Genomic DNA, 26,675 nt, shown 5'->3' with positions numbered 1-26,675 from the left:
GAGGAGGTGATTCCTTCTTCAAGTGTGAAGATGGCAACACAAATCTTTAAGAATATGGAGATTCAAGGAAATATGCTACCACCAAAGAAACAAAATAAAACTCTAGTGGCTCACCCAAAAGAAATGGAGATCTGTGGTTTACCTGTCAAAAGAATTCAAAATAATCATCTGAAAGACACTCAGTGAGCCACATGGAAACGCAGCTAAACAAAGTCAGAAAAAACATGCATAACAAAGTGAGAAGTTTGACAAAGAGATAGAAACCATTTTTTAAAAAACCAAACAAATTCTGAAGAATACAAGTCTAAACTGAAAAACTCAATAAAGAGTTTCAACAGAAGACTCAACGAAGCAGAAGAAAGAATCCGCAAACTCAAAGACAGATCATGTGAAATTATCTAGTCAGAGAAATAAAAAGTGGAAAAGATGAAGAAAGCCTTTGGAACTTATAGGACAAGTGAAGTAAGAGATGTTTGAGGGATTATGAGGAATAGTAGAGAAAGAGAAAGGATAAAAGAATTCTTAAAATAATGTCAGAAAGCTTCCCAAATCTAAAGGAAAATGAACATTCAGGTTCATAAAGCCCAAAGAATCCCATGTCTATTGAGATAAACCAGTTTTCACCAAGACACATTAAAAAACAAATTAACAAAGATTAAAAAAAAATTGAAAGCAAAAGAAAAAGTGACTTATCACATTCAGGAGACCCTCCAGAAGATTATCAGTGCATTTTTCAGCATCCATCTTGCAGGCCAGGAGAGAATGGGATTCACAGTACTTAAAAAACAAACAAACAAACAAAAAACTGCCAACCAAGAATATTATAGCTGACAAAGCTGTCTTCCAGAAACATAAGAGAAGTAAGACTTGTAAACAAGTAAAAATTAAGAAAATTTATCACCACTAGGTCTGTCTTACCAGAAATGCTAGAGGGAGTTTTTCAAGTTGAAGTGAAAGGACATTTAGCAGCATAAATACATATAAAGGTATAAAACTCATTGGTAAATGTAAAAAATGTAGTTAAGTTAGAATACTCTAGTATGTAATGGTAGTATGTAAATCACTTACTATAGTATGAGGCTTAAAAGATAAGTCTTAAAAATAACTACTTACAATAATTTGTTAATAGAAACACATAAAAAGATATAAATTATGATATCAGTAACATTAAATGTCTGTGGAATGAGGAGTAAAAGTAGAGTTTTGTATGTGATTAAAATTAAGTTTCTATTAGTTTAAAATAGTTGTAATTATAAGATTTTTTTTATGTAAGCCTCATGGTATTCACCAAGCAAAACCTGTAGTAGATACAAAAAAGAGAAAGGAATCAAAGTATACCACTATAAAAAAGAAAAGAATAAAAAAAAAAAAACCCTCATTAAATCACCAAGGAAAATAGCAAGAGAGGAAGAAAGGAACAAAAGAACTACAGAACAGTCAGAAAAAGTTAACAAATGGAAATAGAAGGCATTTAATTACTCTAGTTATAAATTGATTAAATTAGTGAATCAAAAGACATAGAGCAACTAGGTGAAAAATCAAGATCTCACTATACGCTGTCTGTTAACTAACAGTTTTAATCCATGGTTCCAGCCTCATAACTCCCTTCCTAAAGCAGGCCACAGAAACTGGAATTTCTCTTATCCAGGGTGAGTCCATAGAAACTCTATAATCTGTCCCTGTACGGGAGTTGGCCATCAGACAAGATTAAACCTTGTCTGGTAATGATCATAAGGCCCTCCTCATTCCAAAGGAGGAAGGAATATTGCACAGAAAAGCCAAAAAGAAGCTAAATGACAGACTTGCTGTATTTCTCCACCAAGTCTATTAGCAACTATACCTACACAATGAAGTCTACATAAAAATCCAAAAGGACAGTGTTTGGAGAGCTTCCAGAAAGCTACAAGAAAGTTCCTGGAGGGCACTGCACCTGGAGAGGATGTGAAGGCTCTATACTCCTGTGTAAGAACATGTTTCCCTGACTTCCGTGAGTCCTTCAATCAAATTAAGAACCCTGATTCATAGCTGGTCAGTAAGAAGCCCAGGTAAAACACCTGGGACTTGTGCTTGGCATCTGAAGTGGGAGGAGATAGATAGACCTGGTAGACAAAACCTTCAATCTGTAGGATCTGATGCTATCTTCCAGGTAGATAGTGTCAGAACTAAAATGGATTAGAATTAGATTAGCTGGTATTCAGTGCCACAGAACTGAGTGCTTGCTGGTGGGGAGAAATTCACATACTTTTTAAGGTCACAGAAGTCTGTGTTCATTGTGGTGTGAAAATGGGAAAAACAATATAAGCAGTTTGTTTTCCTTGACACACAAAGATGAATGATCTGTACACTGAAAACTAAAACATTGATGAAAGAAATTAGATGCAAATAAATGAAAGATATATCATGCCCATGGATTGGGAGAAAAAGTATTAAAATGTCTATACCACTTGTAATAGTTTGGATCTTGAACATATCCCAAAAGCTTGTGTGTTGTAGGCTTGGTTTTCTACATGGCATTACTAGGAGATAGTGGAACTTCTGAGAAGTGAAGCCTTGAGGCAGGTGCTTAGATCATCAGAGGCACAGCCTGAAGGAGACTGTGGGACTCTGGCCTCTTCCTCTTCTGGGTCTTGTGTAGTGATATAGGAAATTTTGCTCCACCATAAGGTGTTGCCTCACCACAGGCCCAAAACCATGAGGCCATTGACCTTAGACTTGAACCTTCAAAACTATAAGCCAAAATATACTTTTTCTTTTTATAATTTAATTAAGTTTTTCATTATAATAACAGAACAGCAATTAATACTACTTAAAGCAATCTACAAATTCAGTATAATTCCTATCAAATTCTACTGGCATTTTTGTACAGAAATAGAAAAGGCAATCCCCAATTCCATAAGGAAGCATAAAAGATGCCATATAGCCAAGTAGTCTTGAAGAGTAGCAAAAAAACTAAAGCATAGAGGCATCACACTTATAAACTTCAAATTTTATTACAAAACTATAGTGGTAAAACCAGCATAGTACTGGCATAAAAGCAAAACATAGGCAATGGAGCTGAATTGAGAGCCCAGAAATAAATCTACACATGAGCAGTCAACTAATTTTCAGAAAGAGTTCCAAGAATACACAAGGGGGAAAGGATAGTCTTGTATATAAGTTATCCATATGCAAAAGAATGAAATTGGGCCCTTATCTTGTACCATGCACAAGAAGTTGACTCAAAATGGATTAACAGGCCGGGTATATAGCTCAGTGGTTTAGTGTTTGCCTCATATGCCTGAGGCCCTGAGTTCAATTCCCAGTACCACAAAAAAAAGAAGAATGGATTACCTCAGTCCATAAAATTACCAGAAGAAAACTTAGGGTAAAACTCCTTGCCCTTAATCTTTGCAGTGACTTTTTGGATATAACGCCAAAAGTACTGGCAACAAAAGCAAAATTAAAAAGTGGAACTACATAAAAAACTATAAAGTTTTACGTACCAAGGATACAATCACACAATGGAAAGGCAACCAATTGAATGAGAGAAAATACTTTCAAACCATAAATATAAGGAATTAATATACAAAATGTATGAGAAACTCATATAATTAGATAGCAAGAAAAAACCAACCTAATTTTAAAATGAGCAAAATACCTGGATACACATTTCTTCAAAGAAGACATACAAATGACCAGCAGCTATCTAGAGTAATGCTCAACATTGCTAATTATCAGAGAAGTGCATATCAAAACCAAAATGAAATGTGGTATACCTTTTAATATGGCTATAATTAAAAAGACAAGAGCCAGAGGCATAACTCGAGATGGAGCACTTGCCTAGCAATTGCAAGGCCCTGAATTTAATCCCTAATACTGCAAAAAAAAAAAAAAAAGAGTTAACAAGTATTGCAAAAATATGTGGGAAAGGGGCTGTACCAATGGGCTGTTTTGGAAAATAGAATGGAGGTTCTTGAAAAGATTAAAAATAAGGCTAACCATATAGTAATCTAATTTTTGGAAATTGATATCTCAGAGAGATATTTGCGCTTCCATGTTCATTGCAGCATTCTTCACAATACCCCAGAAATGGAAACAACCCAATCAATAGACGAATAAGTTAAGAAATTGTGGTGTATCTATGCAATGGAATATTATTCAGCTTTTAAAAATAAGAACATTTTTTGCCATTTACAACAATATGGATGGAATTGAAGTTCATTATGCTAAGTGAAATAAGATAGGTACAGAAAAATAAATGCTGTATTATCTACTTACATGTGGAAAAAAAAAAAAAACCTGAACTCATAGAAGCAAAGAAGAGAATGATGGTTGCCAAGGGGAAGGGAGGAAATGACAAAGTGATGCTTAAAAAAGTTACAGTGTTTAGTTATGTTAGGTAAATAAATTCTGGTGATCTACCATACTACATAGTACCTACAACCAACAATATTCTATACTTTAAATGTGCTAAAAGGGTAGATCTTGTGTTCTTATCATAAACACAAAATAAAGGTAATAATAATGACAACAACGATGATAATAATAATAAAGAGGTAAGGGGAAACTTTGGGAAGAGAATGTGGTTTGGGCCTTGATGGTGGTGATTCTTAGGTCCATATTTATTCTCTATATGGTAGATTTTTAAGAAAGAAGAAACATTTAATATAATAACATAGATTTTGTGTATTGAGCATAACCTTATACAAATTTAGGTAGTATGAAAAATACTGAAATTATAGATAGGGGGAGCAGTAGTTTTATTTTTGCAAACAGATACAAAGGATTTAATTCATAATTTTATTTAACTCACAACATGTCTCTATCCAATTTGCAAGTGGAACGTCAAGTTCAATTATGTAGAAACAAAATGACTGTTTGAATTTGAAGGCAAGGAGTAGAAAAGGATAGAATTCCACAGTAGTGTATCCAGAACACATAGAAACTTAACAACTTTCACAAAGTCAAACAAAAATGATTTCTTTTGGCATTTAAAATTATGAATACCTTTAGATCTTGACCAGTCATTCTTATAAAGGATGAAAATAATTCATTTTCTTGGCTAGTTAGTACATGAAAGAAAGCAGTATCATCAGTTTCTTCAACAAAGAGCCAAATTTCATTAACAACATCCTTTTATCTCAAACTCTAGAATAACTTTGGAGAGACAGGTTATATTCTCTATTTCAGAAAATATAGATTAAAACTATATCAATTTACAGCTTTTTTCCCATAAAATCATCATCCAAACATAATTGAAATATTATTTTACTCAAGAAAGAACTTACAATTTCCAACTGAGGTATGACTTTATGGATAGAAAACTCAGAATTCTTTTTTAAAGGGATTGGGAAAAGAAGGTGATACTATAGGCTATTGGTATAGATGATTAAGAGACCAAAGTTTTCATCTTGATCCTGTTATTAACTACCTGTGTGAACAAGGATGAATCACTGTACATCTTTAAATACTTGATTCTTTTCTAAACTGAGAGAATTAGATCAGGTATTCTGACTTCTGTAAATTGAGGGGATTAAGATTAGGGAATCTGATCTCTCAGTTGCTTTGAAAGAAAGGGAAGAATTCTTTCTTTGTCTTATATAGACTTATTTATCTAGTAATAAACAAAAAAGAAGAAAATGAAATGGTCTATGTGGTTATCTATACTAATATCTTTTAACTTGGAGGTAAACATCCATAATGCTCTGGCAGCTCTATATAGTTTGCAAACCTTTCCTCCATATTAGATGGAGACAGAAGGATCAAAGAGTATACTTTTTGCTCACTGAATGCTTTTGGCATATAATTCAGATTGAATTGATATAACATTACTGGCTACTGTTTCCTATTTTGCTAGTCTGGAAATTCATAGCTAACTTAGGATTTTATAAAGCATTTGCACTCTCCATTCTTTATCAATCACTGACAGACTCATTGTTTTATAATGTACTTCTCAGCAAGCTGTTTGCAACTCATCGCCTGCATTGCTTTATACTTTATAAATATTTAATTCTTTAATAAACTGCTTATATGTAATATAAAATGACTGATGCTTTTCTCTCTTCTGTCTTTTAATAGTGCTACTATTTGCAAAACAATCCTTGTTTTTTTTCTAAATAGCAATATGTTTCATAAATGTTTGAGTTTCCTTTTTCTAAGTAGCAATTTATTCTGGGAGGATGAGAGAATGACAGGCAGGAAGACAGATCCTTTGCTCTTGGGAATACAATATAACTCTTCTTGCATCCTCATCCCTTCCAAGCTGCAAATTGGTGGTGTAAAGAAGATGGACTTTGGAATTGTGGCAGAGAGCAATCACCTGTCTTTCTATAGATAGCAATGTGCAAAACAGTTTTCAAATCTCTAAACTAAATGTATGTTTACAGTGAGCAAATATGGTTCCCTTTTTGTTCTGGCATTCTTTGTCTTGGAGAATCATAAAACATAGTCATGGATAATATACCAACAACATCTTAGAGTCCTTATCTTTTTTATTTATGTAACTTTGTACTTTCATTCTGAATGTTGGCTGATTTGTTTTCTGTGCCATGAAATGATTTTTCAATATGTAATGACTCATTTTTAAAATCAGATAAGTCACATGTTTATTGAGTGCTTATTATGTGTCTTGCACAGCTATTAGGATGTTTTTAAGCAAATTACTATTATTTTTCTATGATATTTAAATATAATTTTTGCAACCCTATACATAATGAACTCCCTCACGGGAGTGTAGTAAGGATGAATTGGCAAATGCCAGAATAAATAACATTTCAATGCCAGGTACATTTGGAAAAAGCATGGGAAGAGTGGGGGTAGAAAATTTATTTGAGTTTTAAAATCTTTATTTGCACTTCCACCATAAATTAGCTATTACTTTCAGCTTATTATCTAACATTTCTTATCTATAAAATTGGCATAAAGGATTATGCAGTTTATATAAACATCTGGCATATAATAGGCCCTCAAATAATGTTAATTCTCTGTATAAATGTTTCTCAGAGAATAAACATTTAAAGAAGAATATCAAGACAATATAAAAGTGAATGAGTGTTGTTAACGCACATGTTATTAATTTTATGTAAATAGCACATACAATTTCATTAGTTTATATAATAATAGTGGTGGGTTACTTTAAGCAACAAATACTTTAAATTGTAGCTCCTCGTTTAACTGACAGCACATATTTGTGGGAGACTCATTAGAATCTTTTGCTCTGGAGCAGAGATTATTTTTATGAAAAACTGTGCAGGTCAATCTTTTATCTTTGTTCCTAAAATCTATATGATCAATCTAAAAGCTAATTTGCTTACATAATCACATTGTTCCAGCCTCATGTTCCTTATTCTCTGCCCCGTTTTATATGAAACCATTCTGTATTTCACAAATATGATTCCATTTTTTTCATTCACACAGCATTCATTTCACATATGATCTTGCATTTTATTTTCCTAATGCAAAATTGCCTGTGATGCCTTACTGTAACTTTCTACATTGTTTAAACATCATAAATTTAAACTGGCTTAGGTATAATCTCAGGTTTTCCTACTGAGTTCCACTTCCCTTGGTTGCACTGTCTTCATTTGCTTCTGAAATAGATTTCCACCTCTACCTATCCCTCTTCCTGACTTGATCTGTGATATTGGATCAGTCATTGTCTTGTGTTTAAGTATTTAGTTTGTAGATTAATTTTTGTTAAAATGTTATTGCCAATGAAAAACAGTAGATAATTTACTAATAATAGTAGCATTATAATTAGTATTTCTGAGTTCATACTATATACTCAGTATTGCTTTAGGATATATAATTTTTTTCACCTAGTCTGATCCTGTGGGTTCACAACTTCTAATTCACAGATGAGGAAAATGAAGCACATTCAGGTTAAGTAGCTTGCTCAAAGTCACATAGCTAGTAAGTAAACAAAACTGTAATTCTAATAGACGTCCTTACTGATTCCAAAGCCTGCGCTTTGCCATACTGCCCTTGAGAGAAGTTCAGCCAAAAAAAAAAAAAGTGCTGCTTTTTAAAATTATAAAATGCTAAGCATGGTTTCTTTCTGTATTTTAAAAATACCACTATTCATAAGGAAAAACAATTTCATATTAGTTCTTGTTCTTTTGATGCCTTTCTGTAAAAAGAAACAGTATATGTGAAAGTGCTTTGTACATTGTAAAATCCAGGACAAACTTAGGTTATTATAATGATAATAACAAGTTTGAAGCACTTTTATTTTACCCTCCTAACAGCTGTGGTATTTTAATCCCAAATACATGTATATCTTATTCTGTGTTATAAAAGGTTTCCTGAAAATTCATAAGTAATTTTTTAAATAAGAAAATACTTTAAATGCACAAAGGAACTTACTAATTCTGGATAAAACCTATAACAAAGTAAAGAAATAGTTTATAATATGACTAATTCCCTATGTGTTTTAAAATTTCAGTTTTTTATCATTAAAGTTTTTAAAGGAGGGCATTCTTAAATAATGTTGACTAGCACCTATAATCTCTTGAAATACTGCCAAAAAAGAATCATGAAAAAGCTACTACCTTATTTTTGAGGGCAGGAAGCATTAAAATCAGAGCTAGAAATTACAGAATCCCCATGTCTATGTTAATGCAAAGCCTGAACTACTTTTCTTTGTTCTGACATGTAATAAATATATGCAGACATTTCATCAAAAAAATTAAGTGTTCATTCATAAGTCATTTATATATTAAACATACCTATTGTACAAACTCAAATTTGGAAGATATTAAGATGTTCTCTATTACTTCTTATTCATTTTCAGAAAAGATAGCATTCTGATTCTCACTATTAAAATTTCATTTTTTTCTTTTTTTTTTTTACAAAGACCAATGGAAACTAAATTCCTTATATGTATTCTTTTTATTTATTAACCCTTTATTTGACCTTCTGGAAAGCACTATTTTTGCTTTGTTTAGTTATGAAATCATTACATGTATGTATCTATGTGCAAACATGTAGAAGCACACATGAGAATTTTAATAGTCAGTTAAAAAGTCATGCTAATCCCAAAGTTGGCCATTTGCTTGCAGTCTCTTCTATGAGATCATTTTCCTGATTATAGATATAGCAATTATTAATGACTATATAATGTTACTAGGAGCAAAACTTGAGTGGAAACATGGGAGAAAACATCTGGGTAATATAGAAATAGTGATCACAAGTAGTTGCTTAGGGCAGATACTCCATAATTTGCTTGGTCAAACAAATATACAGCCATCAAAAATAATCAGAAAAAAATGTGACTGTACTGAACTGTATAAACTTTTTTATCATCATTCTTTATATAATACAGTATAACAACTGTTAACATATCATTTGCATTGTATTAGATATTCTAAGTAATCTAGAGATGATTTAAAGTATGCTGGTGGATGTGCATAGGTTATATGCAAATACTACACTATTTTGTCTAAGGGACTTGAGAATCTACAAATTTTACTATTTCCTGGGAGTCCTGAAACCAGTCCCTCCCAGATATCAACAGATGATTGTATATATCTAGCAGTCTTGATTCAGATCCTAAAACAGTACAAATTCAATATATAAAGATCACATGGAGTCAACTATCCAAATCCATGCTCAAATTCCCATTCTACTAAAAGTGAAATTTCTGGTAAGATTTTTGGTTTGCCTTAATAATAATTGGCATAGATAATAAAATCTATATCACATAGCCACCGTTTTATAACTACCTAGCTATATACGACTATTCAATTTTTAAATTAAATAAAGTTGAGATTCAGTTTCTCAGTGTGCTAGCTAGTGGCTATCCTATTGGATAGCATATTTCTATCATTACCGAAAGTTCTTTGGACAGCAATACCATAGATTTTGTAAAGGCAGATTTTAAAAACATTGAGATAAAGGGTAAATATAATGTCATGGACATAATCTTTGAAAAGGAAGATTGCTCAAGAAAAAATGAGAGATCCTCCAAAATAACACTCTAATTATACCTACGTATATCAGATTGGATTATAATTGGCATATTACCTATATTGGAAGCCAGCCTTTAGAACAGTAATGTTTTTATCTGTTTTATTGTGCTACATAGTAGCTACATAGTAATCAATGACTAAAATAAATTGTCAGGAAAATGGGCAGGGGGGAGGATATATAAAAAAAGAGCAGCGTGATTAAATTTTGGTAATAAATGATCACATAAAGAGGAACATATAAGAGCCAGAATTGGGGAGGTTGCTTCTAGGAAAAACTAAAAGGGAGAGATTTACTCTAGGATTTTGATGTACTGTTAAGAGACTTGACATTCTGTTGAGACAGAGGGAGGAAGTGAATTATTCTTAATCCTAAGAAGGGACATAAGTAACATTGGTTAGTGGGGATTGCAGCCCAAGATCAAGCAAAGAAATTAAAAGAAAAGAACTAATTATTGGAATTCACATTTCCTGTCTCAGATATATTACTTTCAAAGTTATGAATTTGCAGTTGAGTCCAAAAAAGTACACCTGCAATAGTTTCAGATGTTTTGGAGAAATTATTCAGCCTGGGCTAAAAGCCTAAATAGGAGGAAAAATCATTCCCAGTTGTCAAAAATATTACCTTTGGGGGGCAGGGGATGTGGCGCAAGCAGTAGGGCGCCTGCCTAGTAAGTGTGAAGCCCTGAATTCAAACATGAGCGCCAAAAAAAAGTTACTTTCACAAGCATTTTGGGAAAGGAATTTTGATCACTAGCAATAAATACAGCTTCACAAGGAGCAACTATACTCACTTCCTTTTTATAGTATTGTTTTAAAGGGACTTTATATTAAGAGTATCTCTCTGAGTTATAATTTATCTTGCCTAGAATAAGAGGCTAAGAAGCTGAGATTAAAACTGCTGAAAGCACAGTGGACCTTTCAGCAATTTCACAGTATTGAGAAAACAAAAAATTCAGAGATCAACTATCTGTCAAGGAAATAGGTCTTAGGAGATGAAATGAGCCAGATGCAATCTAGCTTTAAGTCAATTCATCTTTTTAATTAGATAGAGGTGCCTTGCCATTGTTGTTTGCAGATGCCCCCAGATAATAGGATAAATTTTTCCTCAAAGGAAGATGTCTTCTAAAGACCCTAAAAGTTTTCATACACAGTATCTGGCATCCACTGGGAGCTTTCCAGGAATGTTAAGAAACAGGGTCTTGAAATCTTAACCAGAGAAATCAGGCAAGAGAAAGAAAAAAAAGGGTTACTCATAGGAAAGGAAGAAATCAAATTAATTCATATTTGTAGATGAGATGGTTTTGTACTTAAAAGACTTGAAAGACTCTACCAAAAGACTCTTAAATCTGAAAAATTTTAGATTTCAGCAAAGTAGCAGGACACAAGATCAACATACAAAAATCAAATCAATAGCTTTTCTATACACCAATGAAGAACTCACTAAATAATGCAAAAGTACTTAGAAAAACAATCACATTACACACACGCACAAACACACAACCTAACCTAGGAACCACTACAGTGAAAACTCTAAAACATTGAAGTAACAAATTGAAGAAGACACTAGCTGGTGGGAAGGCTTTCCATATTCATGAATCAGCAGAATTAATACTGTTAAAATGATCATATTACTGAAAGCAATCTAAACATTGAGTGTAATCAATGCTGGAGGCATCATAATACCTGATTCCTAATAATACTATAGAACCATAGTAACAAAAATATATGGTACTGTTACAAAAACAGACCAATGGAATAAATTGTGGACTCAGAAGTAAGTCCACATAACTACAACCATCTGATTTTTGACAAAAGAGCCAAAAACATTAATTGGGGGTAAAAAAGCAGCCTCTTCAACAAATGATGTTGGGAAAACTGGATATTCACATATAGAAGACTGAAACTAGATTCTATCTCTCATTCTGTATAAAAATCAATTCCAAATGGAGCAAAGATCTTATTGTAAGACTTGAAACTTAGAGGAAAACATTTCAAGATATAGGCATAGATAATGCCTTTCTGAATAGCACTCTAATCACTCAGGAAATAATAACAAGAATTGACAAATGGATCATGTCAAATGAAAAAGCTTCTATCTAGGGACTGGAGGTGTGACTCAAGTGGTAGAGAGCCTAGCCTGCCTGTCAAACACAAAGCTCTGAGTTCAAATCCAGTAATGCCAAAAAATTATTATTTAATGGCCAACCACACTTGGCCTCACAGATCCTGATTTTGTAGTAAACATTTTATTAAAGATTAATGTTTTGTTTTCTCAAAATGCTTATAAATAGCAAAGGAAACAAGAGAGTGAAGCTAAAGCCTACAGAATGGGAGAAAATTTTTGCTAACAAGGGAGTAATCTTTAGAATATATAAATAATTTTTAAAAATTAAATATCAAAAGAACAAGTAATCCAATCAGTAAATTGGTGAATGAACTTAACAGATACTTTTCAAAAGGAGAGCTATCCATCTCACCCCAGTCAGATGGCTATCATCAAGAAAACAAATGCTGATGAGTATATACTGTTTGGTGGGAATGTAAACTAGTTCAGCTGGTATGTAAATCAATATGGAAGTTCCTCAGGAAACTAAGAATAGAACTAGAATATGATCCAGTTTTAACTTTCCTTGCTATATACCCAAAATAATCAAAGTCAGCATGCAGTAGAGATACCTGAACCCATGTGTTCACAACACTATTCATGATAGCCAAGTTATGGAATCAGCCTAGTGCCTACCAGTGGATGCATTGGTAAAGAAAATGGTGTGTGTGTGTGTGTGTGTGTGTGTGTGTGTGTGTGTGCGTGCGTGTGTGCACGCGTGTATCCACAATGAAGTATTATTCAGCCATAAAGAAAAGTGAATCGTATGCCTGCAGGAAAATGAATGGAAGTGGAGATCATCATATTAAAATGAAATAACCCAGACTCATAAAGAGAAGTATCACAGTTTTTCTCTCAAATGTAGAATCTAGGGTGGTGGGAAAGGTGTGAAAGTGGAAGGGGAATTGTTAGGGAAAAGGAAGGGGGTTGGGACAGGGGGAAGGGGAATAAAAGGGGGTTATGGGGGTAAATATAACCAGAGTGTATTATGTACGTATATGAAAATGTCATAATGAAGCCCATTATTTTGTACAATTAATATGCTAAACAAAGAAAAGAAAGAAACAGGACCAAAGGAAGGAAAGCAGACCCATAGTGAACCAGACATTAGAACTCCCAAATAAGTCTCCTTAAACAACTCCAGAATAATAATATTTTTAAAAACACAAGAACAATCAAATAAGCAAGTGGATCTTCTGGGACTGAAAAACACATTAACCTAAATTAGATCATTGGAAACAGGTGAAGAGAGAATTATTGAACTGTAAAAAATATTCAAGCCATGATATGAAGAAATAGAGGATGGATATCAAACAGTATAAAATACATAAGAGATGTACTAAGAATGCATAACATATGTAATTGGAATCTTAAAAGGAAAAGAGAAATTGTAGTAGAAGTAATATTCAAAGGGATAATTCAAAGGCACAGATATACTGAGCAGTAAAACTATTGAAGTTAAAAGATGAAGAGAAAATCTTATGCTCCCAGCTCTATATGATGGAACACTATTCATGTATAAAAAGGAAAGCAGCACTGGTACACACCACAACATGGGGAAATAAACATGCTGAGTGAAAACGTCACACAGAAAAAGAGTACAGTTTGCATGACCCACTTATATACAATTCTAGAAAATGCAAACTAACCTACAGTGACATAAGTAGATCAGTGAATGCTGGGACACAGGTAGAAGGGAGCAGAGGGCTGAGAGGGAAGGAATACAAAAGGGCACAAAGACACATTCAGACATAATAAGACATATTTTTTGTCTTCATTATGGTGATAGTTTCCTGAGTGTGTATACATATATGCCAAAATGTACCAAATGCATCCTTCAAAATGTGCAGTTTATTGTATGTCAATTATACCTCAACAAAATCTTAAAAATTTTCCATTGAAGTTCTGAAATATTTCATCATGTAAATATTTTCCATGTTTCTCTTCTACAATAAATTGATGCTATCTAAATTAATGAAACCTATTATCTCTAGAATTGAGTTTCACTGTACTGATATAAACATTTCCAAACAAAGTATATAAATGAAAACAAAACAAAACAAAAAGACATTAAAGAAGCAATATGGTTGGCAGCTGACTTCTCAAACAAAGTGATGGAGCTGAGGAGACAATGGAATGGCATATTTTAAAATGCTGAAAGACAGTAACTACCAATCTAGAATTCTGTACTTAGTGAAAATATCCTTCAAAACTGTAGGTAACTTTACAGGTTAAAAAAAAAACAAAATAACTGTGAGAACTTATCACAGCAGAAGTGACCTTTTAAAAAAAAAGTAGTTTATATAGAAAGAGAGTGATCTCAAAAGGGAAAATGAAAATGGAGAAGAAACAAAGAGCAACACAGATAATGTAGGTGAGTCTGGATGAATTTTGACTGCATTAACAGAAAGATGAAAATAACTGAGTTTCAAAATATTAACTGTAAAATAAAATGCATGTCAACAATAACACAAAAAGAGAAGATAAATAAAATGATACCATCTTGTGTTTTAGCATTCCCTGGGATGTGCTGAAAGTGCTAATTGATAATAGATTGTAGTAAGTCAGGGATACATACTATAATATTGGGGTAACATTTAATAGTAAAGCAATATATTGTTATGCTTATAGAGAAAAAAATGGAACAAGAAAATTCTCACTCTTCCTCATTCCCTCCTTTCTCCTTCCCTTCTGCAGTGCTGGGAATCAAACCCAGTACCTTCCACATGCTAGACAGGCACTCTACCACTGAGCCATACTCTTAGGCCAAGATAAATTTTGTTATTGATCTGAAAGAATGCAAAAAAATAAATGAAAGAACATAAGTATGGTAGAACAAAATAGGAAAAAATAAAAGAATACATATCTAATTCAAAATAAATCAGTAGTTATATTGAATATAAATTGACTCCTCTCAGTGCTCTAATTAAAAGACAAAAGTAGACTGAATAATAGCTAAAACCCAACTAGGAAATAGGGTACAGAAAACTTAAAAGTAACAATATACAAAAAAATCCAGCTCTGTCAAATATAATTAGACATGCATTAGCATTATACAAGGTAGATTTTAAGGCAAGAAATAAAGATGTATATGGCATAATTATTAAAGTATTAATCCCATGGAATTATATAATCGTTCTCAGTTTGTGCACACTTAATAAAATAGCCACAAAATATATAAAGCAGAAAATTGACAAAACTAGAAAAATACATACACAAGTTCACAGTGAGTTATAAGACTTCAACAAACCTCTCTAGATGACCAGAACAAGCACATAGGCAGAGAAAAAAATCACTAAGAATATAAGTGAACTTTCGATCCCAACACCAAAAAAGAAAAGACAACAACAACAAAAAAGACTCCAGAACATAAGTGAACTGAACAACATAATTATCAGATACAGCTCAGTTTTATGTAGAACACTGCACCTATCATAGGATACATTCCTTTCAAGTGGACATTTGCCAAAATTGACCATAAAGCAAACTCAAGAAGGTTGACTATGACCACAGACATCTGAAAAAGCAATTTTTATAAATAGTAGAAATTTTTTAGGTAACTAAAAATTTTATTAATCCTTAAAGATTTGGAATTTAGGCCACATACTTCTAAATACTGTATAGGCCAAAGAGGAAATTATGAAGTTAGTTAGAAAATATTTTGAACCAAACGATAGTGAAATATGACAAATGAAAACCTGAAGAGTGTATCTAAAGCTGTACTTAGAGGAAAATGTACACCATTTAAAAATAATACATGTGAGAAGAACATATTTTAAAAAGAAAAAGAGGCTAAGAAAAGTCACACAAATACCTTTTCAACAAATTAGAAATAGGATAGAAAATGAAATCCAAAGAAAGCAGGAAGAAGAAGATAAGAACAGAATTTAACTAGATAAAAATCCGCTATAACAAATCTATGTAACAAAACAACAGCAATGTATTTCTCTCCAATGTACATGTAATTTTGAAAATACAGACCATATGTTGGGACACAAAATAAGTCAAGTTGAAATTCTGCACACTCTATTGCCTAAACACAGTGGTATTTATTAAGTAGGACTCATAGAAAATAACCAAACATTTGGATATTGAATAACACACTTATAAATAACACAACAAAGAAGAAATAACATGGTGATTTTTAAAAATGTCAACTAAATGATAATGAATATGCATCCTATAAAAATGTGTGAGATGCAATAATACAATTCATAAGGCAAAATGTATAGCTTTATAAATCTAAATTTAAAAGGATGAAAAATTAAGACTAATTATCTAATATTCTTCATTTTGAACACAGAAAAAGAGAAGAAAAGTAAACCCAATAAATAGAAGAAAGGAAATTATAAAATTCAGAGTAGACTTCAAAAGGAAATCAATAATAAGAGTTGATTCTTTAAAAAGATTTTAAAAATTGATTCTTAAAAGATTGGCCAAGAAAAAAGAAACCCAAATCAATATAAAAAATGAAAGAATAGCCTCACTAAAGTTATCATAGACAAAAAATGATAATAGGATATTACAAACAACTTTATTCTAACTGATTCAAAAATAAGATGAAATGGACAATTAAAAAATACAGCTTTACAAAATTGACACAAGAAGTTAAAAATCAGAATAGTCCTTGATAAGTTTTTAAAATAGCTTCAATGGTGAATCCTTTCCAACATTTAAGAAAAAAATAATAATAATCTTACACCAAAGTTTTTCAGAGTATAAAAGAGGAAGACACTTTCAACTAATTCTATAAGGCCAGAAAGACCCTGGAAACACTACCAAAGTTATGTCAGGAAAAAAAAGTTATAGACCAATATCTCTCATGCATATTTATTTAAAAATCCTTAACAAACTATTAGCAAGTCAAACATTGCAGTATATAAAAAAGCTTAATACAACATGATCTAAATGGAATTTGTACCACGATTACAAGGCTGGTTTAACATATGAAAATCAGTCATTGTAATTCACTATTCTGACAGCTTTATTTAAGCTGCTATTTGTTTCAATAGAGGCAGAAAAGGCATTTGACAAAGTTTAGTAACCACTCATGATTTTTTTTTTTAAATCTTAGCAATTAAAGATAGAAGAAAACCTCTTCTACTCAAAAAAGACCATATTTTCTAGTGGTAAAAGACTGAAGATTTTCTCTTCCAAAGTCATGAAAAAGGCAATAGTATCCCCTTAGATTATAAACAAGGCAAGGATTTTCACTCTCACCACTCACGACTTTCATTCAGCATTGTACTAGATGTCCTTACCAATGACAGAAGCTGAAAGAAGTAGTTGGCATGATTATATTTAATGAAGACACTAAGCTTTCCAGAGATGAGCTTATGCTTATAGAAAATTATAAGGAATGTTTTAAAAATTACCATTTGAATAAAAAATAAGAGACAATATATTTGTATCTTTTTAATATGTTAAAACCTGAGCATGATATTATTAGTACTTGGAAGGATGAATAAGAAATAATTAAGTTGTTATATGTTTGGAGGTGGGGTTAAGAACTCATGGCTAGAAGAGAATGATAGAGACAGTCCTTTCTACATTATTTAAATTATTGATAATTGAACATAGTTAGCTTATCTCCTATTTAAAATATAACATTTTAAAGAAAAAACTGAATTTAAAATATAACATTTTTTAAGAAAAAACTGATTTTGACATTGTTTTATCAGTGTGGTTAAGTAATGAGCACTTTTCAGTTCCTGAAGCTCTCCACACAAACCATGATAGAGCTCTCTGATCAAACTATGGATGTCGGGCAACATGATCATCATTTCAGAATTCTGTGCATTTTAAAGGAACTTTTTCATAGTTCTGTTACACATTAATCTGAACTATAATTTTACTTCTGATTACAGATCATTCATAGACTATTTACCTATATAGTGCTACATAATGCTCTCTTGCTAACCTTTTGTCTGCATAGCATAGCATAGCTATTTAGTAGTCACAAGAAAACTGAGTATATCCTTATCCTATTTATCTCAAATATTAAACAATACACTGAAATAATAATAGTAGAAATAATGAAATCTAGCATTTATTTAATGCTCATTATGTGGATATCCTATGCTAAATTCTTTTTATGTATTGCTTCAAAATTTAATAGCTATAAATCTGGCAACAGAGATAGAAAGGGTAAGATGTTAAAGGCCTGCATAATTAAGATTAAATAGCCATTCTCCAAATAACCATCTATTCTCTCCATACTCTGTAGTTTGGTACACTATAACAACATTTGAGAATCATTTAACAGTTGGGGTGTGTGTGTGTGTGTGTGTGTGTGTGTTTTGAAAGAGACTCAGAAAAGTTTTGGAAATGATAAGTGAAGAGCAGCAGAACTTAGAAAATAATTATAATTAGACCAATTCTAGGTCAACTTTATGCCATCAAGTAGAAATTTGTGCAGATGTGCTTATCAGATTAAAATTGTCTTCAGATAATTTAAATAGAAGTATAAAACTATTTTAACCTAAATTATGAAAGTAATTTGAATTATGTCCACCTGACCAAGGGAATTAGCAAAATCTATTTTCTGACTGCTGTTTCTTGCTTTGATTAGCTTTGTTAATCCTTTGAGACCATGAGTAATAGTTCAAATATTTTATCAGTTCTAAACCCACCTAGTAGGTTCATTCAGTATTTGTCCATCCCTATTCATTGTAAACATGCACTAATCACACTCATAATCTCAACATTCTGAAAATGTTAGACAAGCATGGTAATCATTACCCTGAGAATTAGCCAGCATAAAAATTATCAGGCCTCCTAAAGCACCCCAATGAGTCCGTCTTCTCTTTAGCAACATTATACTATGATATACCATCAATAATTCCCTCTTTGACAAATACCTGGACCAGGAGGCACTCTACTGCATCCCAAAATTAGGAGTAGCTGTGCTTTTGGCTTCTGAGCTGTAGACAGCTGAGGGGGTGGGGACAGGCACCAAGTTGCTGCTGCTTTCCTCAGCCTCAGACCTAGAAGGGCCTGTCTCAGCGCTCATCTTGGTAAACCCTGATAGCTGCCTGCATCAGGAGCCCACATCTGGGACAGATGAAGCAAAGATGTTTCTAAAAACCTCCTGTACTACAAAATGCCATGCAGTGGCTCTGAATATACTCCTCTTCATGTATTCTCTCTTCTCCCTCCCTTCCACATCCGTGCCCTTGTTCAGTTCCATTTTCCGTTAGAAATGCTATGTGGGCAACAAATTTCAGATTGGATCCATCTCAGTGCTGCCATGCAAAGAAAACACATCTGTCTGACTCTTCATTTTCAATAAGGAAAATAATAAAATAGCAAAATGCTGTAGTTGCTCTGAGCTGTCTCCTAATGAACCTGTTTGTCCCATGAGCTGTAGTGAGGAGCTTCTCCTTGGTGAGAATTCTTTATGCATATTAATATTATGCATGTTTTCCATGTGACTCCTTCTCACTTGCCCTCACCCCATCCTTTGAATTCATTTACATAAAAATAATTTATGTGGACATTCCTTCAGTCAGGATTTTCTCTCCCCCTTTCTTAAAGACATCCATAATATTTCGTTGATGCTTTGCGTCCAAACCAACTCATTATGCTTGTGCATATCATTACAGCTTTATAAAGAACAACAGCGACATCTGCATGTGCCGCAGTGCCAAGGAGATAGGAAAAATATGAAAACAAAACTCCACACTGACTTGGAGGCTGCCTGGCTTTTTCTCTCTAGCGCCCCTGCCACCACCATGGTTAGGAGTAATTGTACAGTGTAATCACATCATGCCTTATCTGAATATTCATAACAGAGACAAAGCTTTGGAGGATAAGGGAGGGCTGGAGATAATTTAAATATAAAACAGCATCTCATTTCCAAATCAAGTTGTACCAGTTACACTGTGCACCAGGATTCAATATTAAACCAACAGTGTTTTACAGTTTGGCAAATGGACATGAAGAGGAAGATGGAGAAGAAAAGAGTCTCAGTAAATAAGGGGTGATATTATATTGCCATTCTTGACTGAGGAAAAACAAAACAAGAAAATAACAACAACAGCAACAGAATAAAAATAGTTCAAGTGATATTTGAAGAGTCATCAACAGTGGCTAACCAGCTGCTGTTTTACCAGGAATGAAATAGCCTATTGAGGAAGCAGTAAAAGCCCCCAATTAATATGTTGTGCATGTATAACATCTACAAAGAACTCACTGTATTCCTTCTCCCCCCAAGCTTCCCCCACCCCCAGTACTCACATATTCCCTAACCACCACCTTCCTTTCCTGTGGAGTACAGGGGAAAAGATCAGAGCTACAAAATAATTGACTAATCACTTCAAAAGTGACATCGTTCTTCAAAATAAAAGGATAAAAACAAGCACAAAAAAGTGACTGTTCATTAATGAAGGGATAAATTACCGATGGCTTCTTCATTTCTTTTTAGTTCATTACCCCCCAAAAGAAACAAATATAATCCACATGTTAATATGTCTTGTCTTCATTTCTTTTGTTTTTAATATGAAGCTCTTTATTATTTTTTTTAAGTATTGGTATTTGTAGAAGCCTCTGCAACTGCACTCCCCAAAGAGCTACTAGTTTCAACCCACTGGAGTTTATATTCCTTTAATTGTCTAGTGCAGGAACATTTCTGCTGTTTTTTTTAAATATACCGTGCTGCAGGAATTAGAAGAATCCAAGGTTGTATCCAACTTCAAAGGTTCCCAGTCATAATGATTTTAGCAAAAGTAGAAGACAGATCATGGAACAAGTCCCTGTTTGAAGATAAGCATCCTAGGGACCTTTTTTTCTTCCCTCTCTCCCCAACTTTGTACTTCTCCTGCCTCTGAATGCCCCTCGCTAACACAGTTTAATGATATGCAAATGAAATATGCATAAAACCATTCTACTGTATGATGATTAAACACTGGAGACATTAACAGCGGAGGCTTCACTCTTTGTAATAATCCTTCCCGACCATCGACTTTGCGGAGTTATGGAAACCCATAGCAGTTGGCAGAGAGAGTTAAAGAGGGAGAGAAGGAAGGAAAGATGCAGGAGCACATCGCCCATCTCGGTGCTTCTCCCACTCCAGGAGAGGTTCCCCCCCCTTTGTACTGCATTCCTATTGCTGTCTTTTGTAATCCATCCATGCAGTCGCACCAGAGCGATTAACGGAAAAAAACCTCTTTGCTCTTAATGTTTCAAAGCTCATTAGCCAAACGATTATTCCTCATTAACAGCGAAAGCTCATTCATTAAAAAGGAAGAATATGCCCAAAAGATGCCAGTGTGGTTAATCCTGAGTCCCGTAACTGGACTGTAAATCCCATACTACTTGTATATTCCATGCGAAAGGGACACGCGCCAATCCACAATTTAAAAAAAAAAAAAGGAGAAAGAAAACAGTTTGTGTGTTTTGTAAAATCCACAAGAGCAGCAATTAATATTCCCATTGAATGACTTTATTTTTTTTTTGTCTCTCCCTTTTGTTTCCAGCGCCTGCCCCTGGCTCAGCGCCCGGTGCCAACAGAACACCTTTCAGGATTCACAGCAACGCAGACAACGTAAGTACCAGACGTTCCCTGAAACCCTTTTGCAGGCTTTTTTTTTTTTTAAACAACCACCTAAAACATAAAGACAAGCCTCTTTCCCCATCTTCTCCCCTGTGTTGTGCCACCAGGGTTTCCTCACTAGCCCCTTCCACATCCCTCTGCCTTCAAGTTTGTGCATGTCTGTGTGGTATCCCTCCTCCTCCTTCACTCCCATAGTGGATCTTGTAAAAGGGCTTCAGATCGGCCCCATTCATCTCCCTGGTGATAGCAGTGAATGTAGATAAATCTCTGGCTGCCTGCTTGCTGCTGGAGTATGATTTTTATTTTGTCTTCTGTGTGTACCTGGGTCAAAAAGTGGGATATACTCACACACATACATGCACATACACACATTTCCTTCTCTCTCCTCTGCCTTCCTCTCCTTTTCCTCACACATGCATACATTCCCACATACGTGTGTATATGTATGAACATATACACCTATATACATACCCATATCTATAACACAAAAATATATACATGTCTAAGCGTTAGTCTGTAAATATGTGTATTTTGTATACACATACAACCCCCCGCATGTGCCTATACGCAATTGATAGGTGCCTATCTTTTCATTTATACCCATCTACATCTCCATTTAAATATTCCCTCTCTTCTCCCAGCAGAGGCTGTCTGCAGTTACAATCCAGAATGGTAAAAGCAGTATTCTTTCCTTAGGATTTCTATTTGTAGATCTTTATGCTCCCTTCTCTGCTTTCTTCGGAGCTGTAAAATTGGCATCTTTCCCTGAGGTTTTCCAAATAGCAAGTGGCACCGGCTGTGGCATGCATTCATGCCGCGTCCTATGGCATTTCTCTTCCGATGTCTGCTTTTTCTCTTTGTTTGTTGTTGACTGGGCTGAATGGTGTTTTTTTTTTTTTTTAAGTTAATTATAAACGAAGTTGAATGGCAAACAAGCTAACAGCTTGCCTCCCCCCCAAAAAACAAAAATAGCCCCACACAAGCGCCTTCTGCTGCAACAGATGCCCGGATTACCCTTGGCATGGGCAAGCGGGCAAATGTTTTTGGTGGTTGGCAGTTTTTTCTGTTTGTTGCTGTATCTGTTGTTTGTTTTCCTTGTTTCTTTTTGATTTTAAAAGGAGTCCAGGATCCCGGCCTCTGCTTGGAACGGAACAGTGTCATGGCGGAGACAACGGCCTTTGTCTTGCTGGGTGTGAAAACATCCGCTGTGCTGGCTCCACTGCAGCAGAATCAAGTTTAAATGAAAAAAAGTGATTAAAGTCAGCTTTGTGCCTCTTTGGTGTGGAAGACCCCCAAACCCCCAGTAGCCGACTCCCAGGGTCCGAGGAAGGGATGATAGTTGGAGCAGCCTAGGCTGTAATCCTGGCACTTGCGCCTTCGGTTGCTGCTTGCTGTTCGCTCCTGGGGGTCTGGATAATCTCCCTTGGCTTTACCGCACTGTCTGGCCCGCATACAGGGCCGGGTAACATATACCCGCTGCTGCTATCACACGAAACTGTGGCGTTGCCCCTGAATGGATGGCACCGTGCCAACTCTTCTGCCATCCGCCCTTGCAGCTTTTTTCTTTCCTCCCTCCCTCCCCTTCTTCTCCTCCTCCCGTCGACTTGACGTTAATTAACACACGGGTTAATTGATTTTAAAAGCCGAAGAATTACAGTTAACTTTTCCCACAGGGTACAGACGCCAGCCGCTTGGCACTCTCTGCCTTTTGCACTGGTGCAGGGGGGCAGGGAAAGCCCGCAGCAAAACTAGCAACTGCTGAGGGAACGATGCCTGCTTATTGGAGTAGAGCCGATAGAAGTCGACGTGGCACTGCCTCATCCTTTGCAGTATATGTGGCCATTATATATTTTGTCAAATAATCAAAACACAACCCCCTGTCTTTTTCCTTCTTCATTCCCCTTTCAAAATAGGAAAGCCCTTCAAAAGGTCATCCTGGGGGGTGGGGGGAACTGTGCCCAAAACCATTTATCTCATCCACAGTATGTTTTTTTTTCTAGCAATAAAAAAATAACAGGTGCCTTTAAGATTTTTTTGGTCTTTATTTTTTAGTTTCATTGAAGGAGGGTTAACTACCTCTTCCTTAGATATCACAGACATAGGATATTATTTTTTTAAAGGAAAAGTTCCATAAAGTTTTTCTCTGTATCTCAGTGTTTAGCTTCCATTCCGCTTGGCCCATATGGGTTATTTATGGCGAAGGATTTCAATGAGAAAGCAGATAGATTATAATTAAATTTCATACTGTGATTTTTTTTTTTGTTTGCATGTGTGTATATTTTTGCTTTTTGCCCCTTTCCTTCAATCCCTCGTATAAAATGAAAGTAATTAATACTGTAGTTGGAAAGGAGACAGGCAAAGCTGGGAACTTGATGCTTTCACCTTTCCATGCTTTCATTTTATTTCATTTTGTTTTTTAAAAGCACACAGCAAGTGAAGCGACAAGAGGAATCCATTATGCAAATCATGTCACTTTGCATAATGTCTCATGACTGGAATATGCAAATTAGCTGTATAATTTATGAGTGCCGGTGTCTGTCTAAAAGTGTTTCACATAATTTACAAAGTAAGTCTGAGAGACAGGATGAAAGCTGCTCTTCCAACTCCATTGCCAGGAAAGCTCTGTGTGTTTTCCTACAAGTGCCCCCTCGTAATATTGTCAAATGCTATTTAAAAGAAATTAAAGTTCCAAATGTTCATGAAAGACAAAGCTTTTCCTCTCATTCCCTTCACCCACTGATTCTTTTCCTAACAGTTTGTGGGAAACTTAGACTCTGACGCCTTAATTTTTAGATTTGGTTTGGAAATGAAGTTATTAAAAACAAATGTGCTGTTTGTAGATGGGTTTTCTTTTCTGAATCAAGGAGTATCTTAGAGAAGCAGTCACCTAATCTATATGTCTGGATATAAAGACAGAAGAATAGGACTTATTTTGGTTGGCTTTTGTGTGCCCTGCTCTGTGCAACATTTTATAAATCACAGTTTCTTGTATGTGTTAGATATTAATATGGAAGGCTCATATAATCAATAGTCTTATGAAGGTATAATTCTACTTTAGAGGTGTCTTCAAAAGAGAAATACTATTCAGTAAAAAACAGATTTTCATTGAGTCACTTCAGTTGACCATTCCATATCTCACTCTTAAGACTTTTTTGAGTATGTGATTCTGAACCTTTTGAGAAGTAATAATCTCTGTGATAATCTGACATAATCTGGCTTTGTATTTTCACTATCATCATAAATTCTATGAAAGAGAGATATAAGCTGTCATGAAAATGCATATCAGAAGCACCTGATCTTTGACAGGTATGTCAGAAAGACTTCCTGATGAAAATGAATTTAAGCAGCTCTAAAAGTTCAAGAGAGATTTGACAAAAAGAGGGAGAAAATTATTTCCCACATGGAGCATATTTCAGTAAATCCTGATGCCAGTCAAGCTTGGAAGGAACACAAAATAAGACCATTGTGACTAGAGTATAGAAAGTGGATTATCAGAGCATTTGGGGAACCAACTAGGATATAAGCATGTGAAGAAGTAACTTTTCATTATCTGCATTCATTTGCTGGTTTCTGGTCTCTTACGTCATTATTAATTGTGTGTCCATATACTTCATTAAGTTCATATTGAAAACTACTTCCTATATAAAATCTTTGATTTTTTGAATTCATGAATCAAATAATGAGATTTCTGAATCCAGCCTTATGTGACATATTACTTTTGTGAACATTTATTTTCAGATAATAATCATTTAAGAAAATAAGAATGGGAGAAACACCCACTCCACAAGTACACATGGAACATTAAGATGGATCACCCTGTGGCCTATAAAAACAAATTAACAAATTTAAAAATATTCAAGTCAGACAGATATTTTCTCTGACCACAAACAAATTGATCTAGATATCAGAACAGTATCTGGGAAATTTCACATTTTGGAAGTTTATCATACTTCTAAATGACATGGGATTAAGAGGCCATCATAAGGGAATCACAAAATATTTTGAATAGAATGAAAATGAAAACACATTGCAAAATTTCTAAGATGTAACTAAAGATGTGCTTAAAGGAAAATGAGCTTTAGTGATATTTTATAGAAACCAGGAAAGTTTTTGAAATTGTATCTTTAGAAAACAATATAAGTCCATAACAAACTTGAGGAAAGTAACCAGAACCACAAATGAAAAAGATAAGTTGAACTTAAGCAGAATTGAAAACTTCTGTTATTTTGAGTGGCTGTAGATGATGAAAAAAATTAACACTGGGACAAAATATCTGCTACTGATGATTAATGAAAAACTTACCAATCTTAAACTAAAAATGACACAAGATAGAATTAATTGATAGCTATTACAACTGAATTTTATATGTTCAAGAAGTTAGACGAAATCAGGAACATATATAGTGGAGACATGAAAGAAAAAAGATCTGAATTGAACTTTTAGAGACTAACTGAGATTGAGTATTCTGGAAAGGATTGGCAGAAGATTGAATATTTCACAAGAAAAGACTAGTAAACTTGAAGAGGAATATAAATAGAAACTATTTAAAATGACAAGTGAAAAGTAATGAGAGTCTGGGGAACAAGTGTCCTGGCATATGTATAATTTAAATCTTTAAAGGGAAAGTGGAAAGAGGACAAAAAGTATATTCAAAGAAATAATAGCTGAAATTTTTTCAGACTTTTTGAAAACTATCCAACAAGTCCAAACATCTCAATGAATCTCAAGCACAAGAAACCTGAAGAAAACTATACAGCCATAACTTAAATTGCTTAAGAGTTAAAAAAAAAAAATTTTAAAGCAGCCAGAGAAAAGAGAACACATCATACAGAGTTGACAAAGATAAGAATGACAGTAGATTTCTCTTTGGTATCAATGTAAGCCAGAACACAGTGAAGAAACATCTTTAAATTTTAAAAGAAAAGTTAAACTAAAATTCTGTATACAGAAAAAATATCTTTCAAAAGCAAAAGAGAAACAAACTTTTTAACGTATGCAGAAACAGAAAGTACTCATCCTTAAAAGTTTACAATGTAAGAAATGTTAAAGGATGCTCTCAAATGGAAAATTA

The 26,675-nt window shown here is 34.0% G+C and overlaps 1 long non-coding RNA gene and 1 pseudogene across 1 annotated transcript in view; one reads left to right on the top strand and one right to left on the bottom strand.

Annotated features, from left to right (window-relative positions):
- The window catches only part of LOC141417369 (uncharacterized), a 65,731-nt pseudogene extending 42,583 nt beyond the window's left edge, over positions 1 to 23,148 (bottom strand).
- LOC141417370 (uncharacterized) overlaps positions 1 to 24,443 on the top strand; it is a 189,447-nt gene extending 165,004 nt beyond the window's left edge. The window contains exons 3-4 of the long non-coding RNA XR_012441912.1: positions 21,528 to 21,595; positions 22,723 to 24,443. This is a non-coding gene — a long non-coding RNA (uncharacterized lncRNA). The remainder of the gene's footprint in view (positions 1 to 21,527; positions 21,596 to 22,722) is intronic.
- The last annotated feature ends 2,232 nt before the right edge of the window (positions 24,444 to 26,675 follow it).

The sequence above is a fragment of the Castor canadensis genome, chromosome 15 (assembly GCF_047511655.1).
Source record: "Castor canadensis chromosome 15, mCasCan1.hap1v2, whole genome shotgun sequence".
In the NCBI taxonomy this organism is placed as follows: domain Eukaryota; kingdom Metazoa; phylum Chordata; class Mammalia; order Rodentia; family Castoridae; genus Castor; species Castor canadensis.
This window is presented reverse-complemented; position numbering and strand designations above follow the sequence as displayed.